At 44.0% G+C, this 12,078-nt stretch overlaps 1 pseudogene; it reads right to left on the bottom strand.

The window, feature by feature from the left end:
* Positions 1–12,078, bottom strand: part of LOC118375223 (voltage-dependent T-type calcium channel subunit alpha-1G-like) — a 346,606-nt pseudogene that overhangs the window by 148,478 nt on the left and 186,050 nt on the right.

The following is a 12,078-nucleotide window of genomic DNA, read 5'->3' as shown; positions in this document are numbered from 1 at the left end:
GACTTCAGATTCTAGTAGAGTGAGGCTGGGTGTTGCAGACTGTTCTAGTGCCCTCTCCTATTCATTGATATATATATGTTGAAGAGGGTGGGGCTTAAGCTTCATCCCTGTCTCACCCCATGGACCTGTGGAAAGCAATGTGTTTTTTTTGTCAATATTAAACACACATTTGTTGTTTGTGTACATAGATTTTATGATGTTGTATGTTTGTCCCCCAACACCACTTTTCATCATTTTGTATAGCAGGCTTTTTTGAAATCAACAAATCCTGAGAAGATTTTGCCTTTGTTTTAGTTTGTTTGTTTGTCAATTAGGCTGTGCAGGGTGAATACGTGGTCTGTTGTACAATAATTTGATAAAAGGAAATTTGACATTTGCTCAGTACATTGTTTTCACTGAGGAAATTAACTTGTCCACTGTTAATGATAATGCAGATGATTGTCCCAAGGTTGCTGTTGACACATATCCCACGATAGTTTGTGGGTTCAAATTTGTCTCCACTTTTGTGGATTAGGGTGATCAGTCCTTGGTTCCAAATATTGGTGTTTTTTTTATTTTATTTATTAAAACACTTACTCCCCTCACTTGCTTCCCGACACTCAGCACACTCGTTAAAATAGTCCAGTGGGTTCTGGTAGACTTTAATAGTTTATTCTAAGATTTGTATTTGATCATGTATATGCTTTTGTGTTTGTTCTTAGTTATATGGCCAACAAGATTGGAGAAGTGGTTTACCCATACATCGTCATTTTGGATAGATAACTGTTTGGGTTGTTGTTTGTTTAGTGTTTTCCAATTTTCCCAGAAGTGTTTAGAGTCTATGGATTCTTCAATTACATTGAGCTGATTTATGTGTATATATGTGTATTTCTGTATTGTGTTAGTGATTCACCATAGTGATGGCTCAGGTTTTCTGGGTCTCTATGTTTTGGTCAGACAGGTTTCTCAATTTCTTTCTTAGGTTTTTGCATTCTTCATCAAACCATTTGTCATTGTTGTTCATTTTCTTTGGATTTCTGTTAGAACATTTTAGATTTGACAAGGAAGCTGAGAGGTCAAATATACTGTTTAGGTTTTCTACTGCCAAGTTTACACCTTCACTATTACAGTGGAATGTTTTGTCCAGGAAGTTGTCTAAAAGGGATTGAATTTGTTGCCTAATTGTTTCATGGTAGATTTCCACACTACCTTCCTTCCTTCTATAGCATTTCTTAATAACCTCTTTGGGCTAGGGGGCAGTATTTTCACGTCCGGATGAAAAGCATGCCCAGAGTAAATTGCCTGCTACTCAGGCCCAGACGCTAGGATATGCATATTATTGGTAGATTTGAATAGAAAACCCTCTGAAGATTCTGAAACTGTTAAAATTATGTATGTGACTATAACAGGACTCATATGGCAGGCAAAAACCTGAGAAAAATCCACCAGGAAGTGTGAAATCTGAGATTTGTAGTTTTTCAAGTGATTGCTTCCACTAGATGTTAAACATCTTTAGAAAGTTGTTTCAGGCTTCTATTGTGAAAGGGGAGAGAATAAGACTACTCACAGTAAGTGGCTCAGCTGAAAGCTATGAGTTGTTTATTCCGTTCCCTTTCCTTTCTAATGACAACGGAATTGTCCGTTTGGAATATTATTGAAGATTTATGATAAAAAACATCCAAAAGATTGATTATATACATCGATTCACATGTTTCTACGAACTTTAATGGAACTTTTTTACTTTTCGTCTGGACTTAGTGCCCGTGCTTTGTGCATTTGGATTAGTGAACTAAACGCGCAAACAAAAAGGAGGTATTTGGACTTTATCGAACAAAACAAACATTTATTGTGGAAAAGGTTTTCCTGGGAGTGCATCAAAGGTAAGTGAATATTTATAATGCTATTTCTGACTTTTGTTGACTCCAAAACATGGCGGGTATCTGTATGGCTTGTTTTGGTGGCTGAGCGCTGTACTCAGATAACCGCAGGGTGTGCTTTCGCCGTAAAGCTTTTTTGAAATCTGACACATCGGTTGCATTAAGGAGAAGCTTATCTTTAATCCTATGTATAACACTTGTATCTTTCATCAACTTTTATGATGAGTATTTCTGTAAATTGATGTGGCTCTCTGCAAAATCACCGGATGTTTTGGGGGCAAAACATTACTGAACATAACGCGCCAATGTAAACTGAGTTTTTTGGATATAAATATGTACTTTATCGAACAAAACATCCATGTATTGTGTAACATAAAGTCCTATGAGTGCCATCTGATGAAGATCAAAGGTTAGTGATTCATTTTATCTCTATTTCTGCTTTTTGTGACTCCTCTCTTTGGCTAGAAATGGCTGTATGTTTTTTTGTGACTAGGCTCTGACCTAACATAATCGCATGGTATGCTTTCGCCATAAAGACTTTTTGAAATCGAACACTGTGGTTGGATTAACAAGAAGTTTATATTTAAAATGGTGTATAATACTTGTATGTTTGAGGGATTACAATTATTTGTTTCTGTTGTTTGAATTTGGCATCGATCCCGTTAAAGGGATTTGAACCCGAAGAAGTTTTTAATATTATTGAGTTCCTTTGGCTTTGATGCCTCATGATTGAGTATTGCTCTGTTCAAGTAGTCTGTGATTTTGCTGAGATCTGATAGGGGTGTTAGTGGCCATACTGTGAACACTGAGAGACTCTGGGAGGAGGTCAGTGATAGAGTAGGCTACAGTACTCCTGCCAAGAGATGTGCTAAAGGTGTACCTACCATAGGAGTCCCCTCGAAGCCTTGACTATGTACATATCCAGCATGCAACAGAGCTGCAGGAGTTGTGACCCGTTTCTGTTGGTTATGTTATCGTAGTTGTGCCTAGGGGGCAATATGGGGGAGGGAATTCTGTCACCTCCAGGTAGGTGTTTGTCCCACTGTGTGCTGAGGGTCTCAGGTTCCTGTCCAGGTCTGGCATTTAGGTCGCCACAGACTAGTACATGTCACTGGCCTTGGAAATAATTGATTTCCCCCTCCAGGATGGAGATGCTGTCTTCATTAAAGTATGGGGATTCTAGTGGGGGATATAGGTAGCACACAGAAGGACATTGTTCTCTATTGAGATAAGTTCCTTTTGAATTTCTAGCCAAAAGTAAAATGTTCCTGTTTTTTAGTAATTTAATAGAGTGACTTACAGTTGAAGTTAGAAGTTTACATACAGTGGGGCAAAAAAGTATTTAGTCAACCACCAATTGTGCAAGTTCTCCCACTTAAAAAGATGAGAGAGGCCTGTAAATGTTCATCATAGGTACACTTCAACTATGAAAGAGTCCTCTATGTGTAGTTCCTCTCAGCGTGGGTCCTCTTTGTGTCGGTCCTCTCGGCGTGGGTCCTCTTTGTGTCGGTCCTCTCGGCGTGGGTCCTCTATGTGTAGGTCCTCTCAGCGTGGGTCCTCTATGTGTAGTTCCTCTCGGCATGGGTCCTCTATGTGTAGGTCCTCTCAGCGTGGGTCCTCTATGTGTAGTTCCTCTCGGCATGGGTCCTCTATGTGTAGGTCCTCTCAGCGTGGGTCCTCCATATGTAGGTCCTCTCAGCGTGGGTCCTCTATGTGTAGGTCCTCTCGGCGTGGGTCCTCCATGTGTAGGTCCTCTCGGCGTGGGTCCTCCATGTGTAGGTCCTCTCAGCGTGGGTCCTCCATGTGTAGGTCCTGGGGGGTCTGGGAAAGTGTCTATTGATCTGTTGCTCCTGTGTGAGGCGTTGGGGCTGCGGTTGAATGTGATGTCCTTTAGGGTCCGGGCGAAGGTGGACACTGCTGCCTTGTATAGGTGGACCTAGTCGTAAAGGCTGTTCAAGTCCAGGTTGGAGTTGTCGGCCATGTAAACATTTGGTTTTGAGGCACAGTCACTGGAGATACTTGTGTTTACCCGCTGTAGAGCAGGCTGGAAGTAGCAGGCTGGAAGTCTTTTCATGGTAGAATGTGTGGAGAAACCACTTGTGAATTGGGGAAAGTAGAAGAAGCTTTTTCAATCACTCCCTTGAGTGCTGTGGCCACCCTTGCCTGCTGTGTTCTCAGGTCATTTGTGCCTGTGTGTATTATTATCTGGCTGGGTGACCCTAGTTGGTCCTCAGACAGAAGGTCTAGGGCACGCTGGGTGTTTTGGCACAAGGGTTTAGACAGTGTGTGTTTGGGAAAAAAATATTTGATGGTATATATTTCCTGTTTGAGTCCATAAGGAGTGCAATATGTGGCTTGTGTTAGTCCTCTGTGGGTGTGGGTGTGTGTGTGGGGGGACATTTGCATGTCCTGGTGTGATGTCGAGGCTATGGTCGGGGTCTGGGATGGGCTGTTCTGCTAACTCCTCTGCAGGGGTGGCCAGCTATCTAATGGGTGGTTTTCTGTCCCACGCCATCCCACTCTCCATCTCCTCCAGCAGTCTGATCCTCTCCTCTAGGGCTCTGTTCATCTCCTGCTCTTTCTCCTGTTGATGTTCTCTCACCACAGTCCAGAGTGCAGATACGTCTCTCTCCCCTTTCAGCTCTCCGGACTTGGTTGCGGGGCTGTTGTTGAGGTGGACAATTATTTTGTGCTTGGAAATAAGAATCTTTGGTAGTAGGAATCCTTCCAGGTAATTTTGTCCAAAAACAGGTTATAGGTTTGGAGCCTAAATCATCTAACTCTAAACCTACCTTCATGTAAAAACATGCTGAAAAATGTGAGAGCTCATCTGCTCATGGCCTCTCTCTCTCTTTTGCTTTCTCTCACTCTCTAGTCCTTGTCTCGCTCTCTCCCTCCCCCTCTCTCCAGTCCCTCCCTCTTTGTTTCTGTCTGTATGTCTCTCTCTCTCTCTAGTCCTTGTCTCGCTCTCTCCAGTCCCTCTCTCTCTGTCTGTATGTCTCTCTCTCTATGTCTGCCAGGTGAGGACTATCTATGACAGCTGGTCTGAGGAGTCAGGGTTAAGATGAATCCATTCCATTCAGTCTGACCAGAGAGGTACAGTATGTTCGGTGTGCTGGAGTTTACTGTTCAATATACTTGAAAGGTTCATTCGCTACAAGGGTACTTAAAAACAAGACTTGCTACAGACGTAACATAAAAAGTAATGGTAACTTTTACAGCTGCCATGTGTCATCCATAAATGGTTCAGCTAAGAGCTGTGTTTATTCCATAGACACAGTCACTTATCTCTGGCTTTAAATAATACCCGATTCATTCCTAACTGACCTGAATGATGCCAGGTGGTATTGAGGGCTCATAAAGGAGATGTTGGACATGACTGTGTTATTCTGGACACCATGTCATCCAGATAACTGACCTAGAAAGCAGACTGTTGTAACAACTAATAAGTAGAAAGCAGACCAATCAATCCGTCTTTTAAATATGAGTATGTCTGCTCCTCTATCCTGTCTATACTTTTCTCCTCCCCTCTCCTCTTCTCTCAGCAGTTCTAACTAAGACCGCAAGAGATCAAAGCACAGGTGCTATCACAAGTCAGAGAGAGAGAAAGAGAGAGACAGACAGACAGAACGAGAGAGGGATAGAGACAGACAGAACGAGAGAGGGATAGAGACAGACAGAACGAGAGAGGGATAGAGACAGACAGAACGAGAGAGGGATAGAGACAGACAGAACGAGAGAGGGATAGAGACAGACAGAACGAGAGAGGGATAGAGACAGACAGAACGAGAGAGGGATAGAGACAGACAGAACGAGAGAGGGATAGAGACAGACAGAACGAGAGAGGGATAGAGACAGACAGAACGAGAGAGGGATAGAGACAGACAGAACGAGAGAGGGATAGAGACAGACAGAACGAGAGAGGGATAGAGACAGACAGATAGAGAGGGATAGAGACAGACAGAACGAGAGAGGGATAGAGACAGACAGAACGAGAGAGGGATAGAGACAGACAGGATAGAGACAGACAGAACGAGAGAGGGATAGAGACAGACAGAACGAGAGAGGGATAGAGACAGACAGAACGAGAGAGGGATAGAGACAGACAGAACGAGAGAGGGATAGAGACAGACAGAACGAGAGAGGGATAGAGACAGACAGAACAGAGAGGGATAGAGACAGACAGAACGAGAGGGGATAGAGACAGACAGAACGAGAGAGGGATAGAGACAGACAGAACGAGAGAGGGATAGAGACAGACAGAACGAGAGAGGGATAGAGACAGACAGAACGAGAGAGGGATAGAGACAGACAGAACGAGAGAGGGATAGAGACAGACAGAACGAGAGAGGGATAGAGACAGACAGAACGAGAGAGGGATAGAGACAGACAGAACGAGAGAGGGATAGAGACAGACAGAACGAGAGAGGGATAGAGACAGACGAACGAGCAAGAGATGGAATGTTCAATTGGAATGTTTAATTAAAAGAAAGCAGAAGCCAAACAAGAGATTTTTCGACTTTGTCCTCCGAGACAACCATTTCAGTCTATGTCTAGCTGCGCTGAAACACCACACTCTCACAGTAGGGATGAGAACTATGCTCTCTGACTATCAACAAAGACATACATTCATCTCCCATCTCCCATTCATCCCTCCTCTGTCTCCTTATCTATCTCTTTGTGTTTCTCCATTGCTCTGTCTGTCTGTCTGTCTCTCTCTCTCTCTCTCTCTCTCTCTCTCTCTCTGTCAGCCTATGTTTCCCTCTCTTTCCCTCCCTCACTAAACCTCTCTCGCTCTCTCTGCCAGAGAGGAATCACGGCTATGCGAGAGATTTGTCTTCTGTTTGATGGGCAGAAGGGAGGGAGAGATAACAAAAAGGAAGAATGTTAAAAGGAGGATGAGAGAGCAGAAGGGAGGGAGGAATAACAAAAAGGAAGAATGTAAAAAGGAGGATGAGAGAGCAGAAGGGAGGGAGGGATAACAAAAGGAGGATGAGAGAGCAGAAGGGAGGGAGGGATAACAAAAGGAGGATGAGAGAGCAGAAGGGAGGGAGGGATAACAAAAGGAGGATGAGAGAGCAGAAGGGAGGGAGGGATAACAAAAGGAGGATGAGAGAGCAGAAGGGAGGGAGGGATAACAAAAGGAGGATGAGAGAGCAGAAGGGAGGGAGGGATAACAAAAGGAGGATGAGAGAGCAGAAGGGAGGGAGGGATAACAAAAGGAGGATGAGAGAGCAGAAGGGAGGGAGGGATAACAAAAGGAGGATGAGAGAGCAGAAGGGAGGGAGGGATAACAAAAGGAGGATGAGAGAGGAGAAGGGAGGGAGGGATAACAAAAGGAGGATGAGAGAGCAGAAGGGAGGGAGGGGTAACAAAAGGAGGATGAGAGAGCAGAAGGGAGGGAGGGATAACAAAAGGAGGATGAGAGAGCAGAAGGGAGGGAGGGATAACAAAAGGAGGATGAGAGAGGAGAAGGGAGGGAGGGATAACAAAAGGAGGATGAGAGAGCAGAAGGGAGGGAGGGGTAACAAAAGGAGGATGAGAGAGCAGAAGGGAGGGAGGGATACCAAAAGGAGGATGAGAGAGCAGAAGGGAGGGAGGGATAACAAAAGGAGGATGAGAGAGCAGAAGGGAGGGAGGGATAACAAAAGGAGGATGAGAGAGGAGAAGGGAGGGAGGGATAACAAAAGGAGGATGAGAGAGCAGAAGGGAGGGAGGGATAACAAAAGGAGGATGAGAGAGCAAGTAGAATGTCATTGTGATGGAAGCATCTTTTCCTGATGACGGATGACATCACCGTAAGGAAAATCATTAAATATGGCAACCTTTCATTTGGGAAAAGAGAGAGATGGAGAGAGGGTGAAGACGGATGAAGAGCACGTGTCAGAAAGAGGAAGAGGAGGAGGAGAGAAGGTGAGGAAGAGTAATAATAGGTGACACAATTAGAGATGAACAGATTTAGAGGTGAGAGTCAAGGTGGATGAATAGAAGATGTAATGTCCAAGCCCTCAGCCCAGGTGTTCCCATCTCGTTATGTGCCTGTGTGTGTTATTTGGTTTACTTAGTTCACCTCAGTCTGGAAGCCCTCAACCAAAATGGCCACCAGAAGGTTGAAGAGGACGTAGTTCCCAAAGGTCATGAGGGCGATGAAGTAGAGAGCGGCCACAGGAGTGGTGGAGGCCATACCATTATAGAGAACCTTGTTCCAGTCCTCCTGAGTTAGGATCTGGAGAGAGGGAGGGAGGAGAGAGAAAGAAAGACAGAGAGCGAGGGAGGGAGGGATGGAGGGAGGAAAAAGTAAGGAAAGAAGGAAGGAAAGTATGGGATGGAGGTAGGGAGGAAGGGAGGGACAGATGGAGTGAAGAAGGAAGGAAGGTATGGGATGGGGGGAGGGATTTAAGAGGAATAGTGCAAATAGAGAGCAGCTGTTTATTGTTCACATGCAGTTCGTGTGTAGTTGGACCTATAAAACAGATGGCTTGGCAAATGGACTAATTTTGGTACTTGGCCAAGTTTGAGATTTGGAAATGTCTGGCAGACTCAGATTTTGTAGTGAAAGCGGGAGAGATGGAAGGAGAGAGGGAGAGAGAGAGGAAAGGGAGGGAGAGAGGGAAGGAGAGAGAGAGGGAGGTAGGTAGACAGATCTTACCTGAAACACGGTGACGATGGCCCAGAGCAGAGTGTCAAAGTTCTTCCTATCTGGTAGAGTGTCTCCATCTCTCTCTGATCCAAACTTACAGCCAAACAGATGCATTCCCAATATACTGATGAAAAGAGAGAGATAGACATAAAGAGAGAGAGAGAGAGAGAGAGAGAGAGAGAGAGAGAGAGAGAGAGAGAGAGAGAGAGAGAGAGAGAGAGAGAGAGAGAAAAGGGCAACCAGTGAAGAACAAACAGCATTGTAAATATAACCCATATTAATGTTTATTTATTTTCCCTATTGTACTTCAACTATTTGCACATTGTTACAACACTGTATATAGACATAATATGGCATTTGAAATGTCCTTATTCTTTTGGAACTTCTGTGAGTGTAGTGTTTACTGTTCATTTTTATTTGTTTATTTCACTTTTGTTACTATTTCACTTGCTTTGGCAATGTTAACATATGTTTCCCATGCCAATAAAGCCCCTTACTTCCTTATTTCCTTACCTCGTTACTCCCTCCCTCCCTCCCTCCCTCCCATGATGGTCAATTTCTTATCATCTGAACATGATGGTGTCATGAGAAAATACGATGTACTTGCCGTACATACCTACACGTACGCTACGGTCACAAGACGCAGGCCTCCTAATCGTCCCTAGAATTTCTAAGCAAACAGCTGGAGGCAGGGCTTTCTCCTATAGAGCTCCATTTTTATGGAATGGTCTGCCTACCCATGTGAGAGACACAGAATCTGTCTCAACCTTTAAGTCTTTACTGAAGACTCATTTCTTCATTGGGTCATATGATTGAGTGTAGTCTGGCCCAGGATTGTGAAGGTGAACGGAAAGGCTCTGGAGCAACGAACCACCCTTGCTGTCTCTGCCTGGCCGGTTCCCCTCTTTCCACTGGGATTCTCTGCCTCTAACCCTATTACAGGGGCTGAGTCACTGGCTCACTGGTGCTCTTTCATGCCGTCCCTAGGAGGGGTGCATCACTTGAGTGGGTTGAGTCACTGACGTGATCTTCCTGTCTGGGTTGGCGCCCCCCCTTGGATTGTGCCGTGGCGGAGATCTTTGTGGGCTATACTCGGCCTTGTCTCAGGATGGTAAATTGACGGTTGAAGATATCCCTCCAGTGGTGTGGGGGCTGTGCTTTGGCAAAGTGGGTGGGGATATATTCTTCCTGTTTGGCCCTGTCCAGGTGTATCATCGGATGGGGCCACAGTGTCTCCTGACCCCTCCTGTCTCAGCCTCCAGTATTTATGCTGCAGTAGTTTATGTGTCGGGGGATTAGGGTCAGTTTGTTATATCTGGAGTACTTCTCCTGTCTTATCCGGTGTCCTGTGTGAATTTAAGTATGCTCTCTCAAATTCTCTCTTTCTCTCTTTCTCTCGGAGGACCTGAGCCCTAGGATCATGCCTCAAGACTAACTGGCATGATGACTCCTTGCTGTCCCCAGTCCACCTGGCCGTGCTGCTGCTCCCCCTAGGTTTCTTCCTAGGTTTTGGCCTTTCTAGGGAGTTTATCCTAGCCACAGTGCTTCTACAGCTGCATTGCTTGCTGTTTGGGGTTTTAGGCTGGGTTTCTGTACAGCACTTTGAGATATCAGCTGATGTACGAAGGGCTATATAAATAAATTTGATTTGATATATGTGTGTGTGCGTGTTTGTGTGTATATATATATATATATGTGTATTTGTGTGTGTGTTTGTGTGAGTGTGTGTAGGCTGTACGGTACTAATTTATAGGTCTAATTTCCCTCTCTAATCTCCCTAAGCGCACCAGCGGCGAACCAGGCTGAACGAGGGACGCTGATGAAAGGAGGGAATCTCCACTCGTTCCTGTCATTCTATCCGTCTTTCTCATTCCTCACTTGTTCTGTTCTTCCCTCCAGTTTCAAGTGGAACATTCGTTAGTACTCTCCATTAGACCAGTACTGTTTAGTACTCTCCATTAGACCAGTACTGTTTAGTACTCTCCATTAGACCAGTACTGTTTAGTACTCTCCATTAGACCAGTACTGTTTAGTACTCTCCATTAGACCAGTACTGTTTAGTACTCTACATTAGACCAGTACTGTTTAGTACTCTCCATTAGACCAGTACTGTTTAGTACTCTACATTAGACCAGTACTGTTTAGTACTCTCCATTAGACCAGTACTGTTTAGTACTCTCCATTAGACCAGTACTGTTTAGTACTCTCCATTAGACCAGTACTGTTTAGTACTCTCCATTAGACCAGTGCTGTTTAGTACTCTCCATTAGACCAGTACTGTTTAGTACTCTACATTAGATCAGTACTGTTTAGTACTCTCCATTAGACCAGTACTGTTTAGTACTCTCCATTAGACCAGTACTGTTTAGTACTCTCCATTAGACCATTACTGTTTAGTACTCTCCATTAGACCAGTACTGTTTAGTACTCTCCATTAGACCAGTACTGTTTAGTACTCTCCATTAGACCAGTACTGTTTAGTACTCTCCATTAGACCAGTACTGTTTAGTACTCTCCATTAGACCAGTACTGTTTAGTACTCTTCATTAGACCAGTACTGTTTAGTACTCTCCATTAGACCAGTACTGTTTAGTACTCTCCATTAGACCAGTACTGTTTAGTACTCTCCATTAGACCAGTACTGTTTAGTACTCTCCATTAGACCAGTACTGTTTAGTACTCTCCATTAGACCAGTACTGTTTAGTACTCTCCATTAGACCAGTACTGTTTAGTACTCTCCATTAGACCATTACTGTTTAGTACTCTCCATTAGACCAGTACTGTTTAGTACTTCCATTAGACCAGTACTGTTTAGTACTCTCCATTAGACCAGTACTGTTTAGTACTCTCCCTTAGACCAGTACTGTTTAGTACTCTCCATTAGACCAGTACTGTTTAGTACTCTCCATTAGACCAGTACTGTTTAGTACTCTCCATTAGACCAGTACTGTTTAGTACTCTTCATTAGACCAGTACTGTTTAGTACTCTCCATTAGACCAGTACTGTTTAGTACTCTCCATTAGACCAGTACTGTTTAGTACTCTCCATTAGACCAGTACTGTTTAGTACTCTCCATTAGACCAGTACTGTTTAGTACTCTCCATTAGACCAGTACTGTTTAGTACTCTACATTAGACCAGTACTGTTTAGTACTCTCCATTAGACCAGTACTGTTTAGTACTCTCCATTAGACCAGTACTGTTTAGTACTCTCCATTAGACCAGTACTGTTTAGTACTCTCCATTAGACCAGTACTGTTTAGTACTCTCCATTAGACCAGTACTGTTTAGTACTCTCCATTAGACCAGTACTGTTTAGTACTCTCCATTAGACCAGTACTGTTTAGTACTCTCCATTAGACCAGTACTGTTTAGTACTCTACATTAGACCAGTACTGTTTAGTACTCTACATTAGACCAGTACTGTTTAGTACTCTCCATTAGACCAGTACTGTTTAGTACTCTCCCTCATCCTTCTCTCCCTCCTCTCCTCCTCCTTCTCTCCATCATCCTCCTCTCCCTCCCTCCTCTCCTCATCATTCTCTCCCTCCTCTCCTCCTCTTCTCATCATTCTCTCCCTC

Source organism: Oncorhynchus keta, chromosome 3 (genome assembly GCF_023373465.1).
Source record: "Oncorhynchus keta strain PuntledgeMale-10-30-2019 chromosome 3, Oket_V2, whole genome shotgun sequence".
NCBI classification, from domain to species: domain Eukaryota; kingdom Metazoa; phylum Chordata; class Actinopteri; order Salmoniformes; family Salmonidae; genus Oncorhynchus; species Oncorhynchus keta.
Note: the sequence above shows the minus strand (reverse complement) of the source record. Positions and strands in the feature narration are given on the sequence as shown.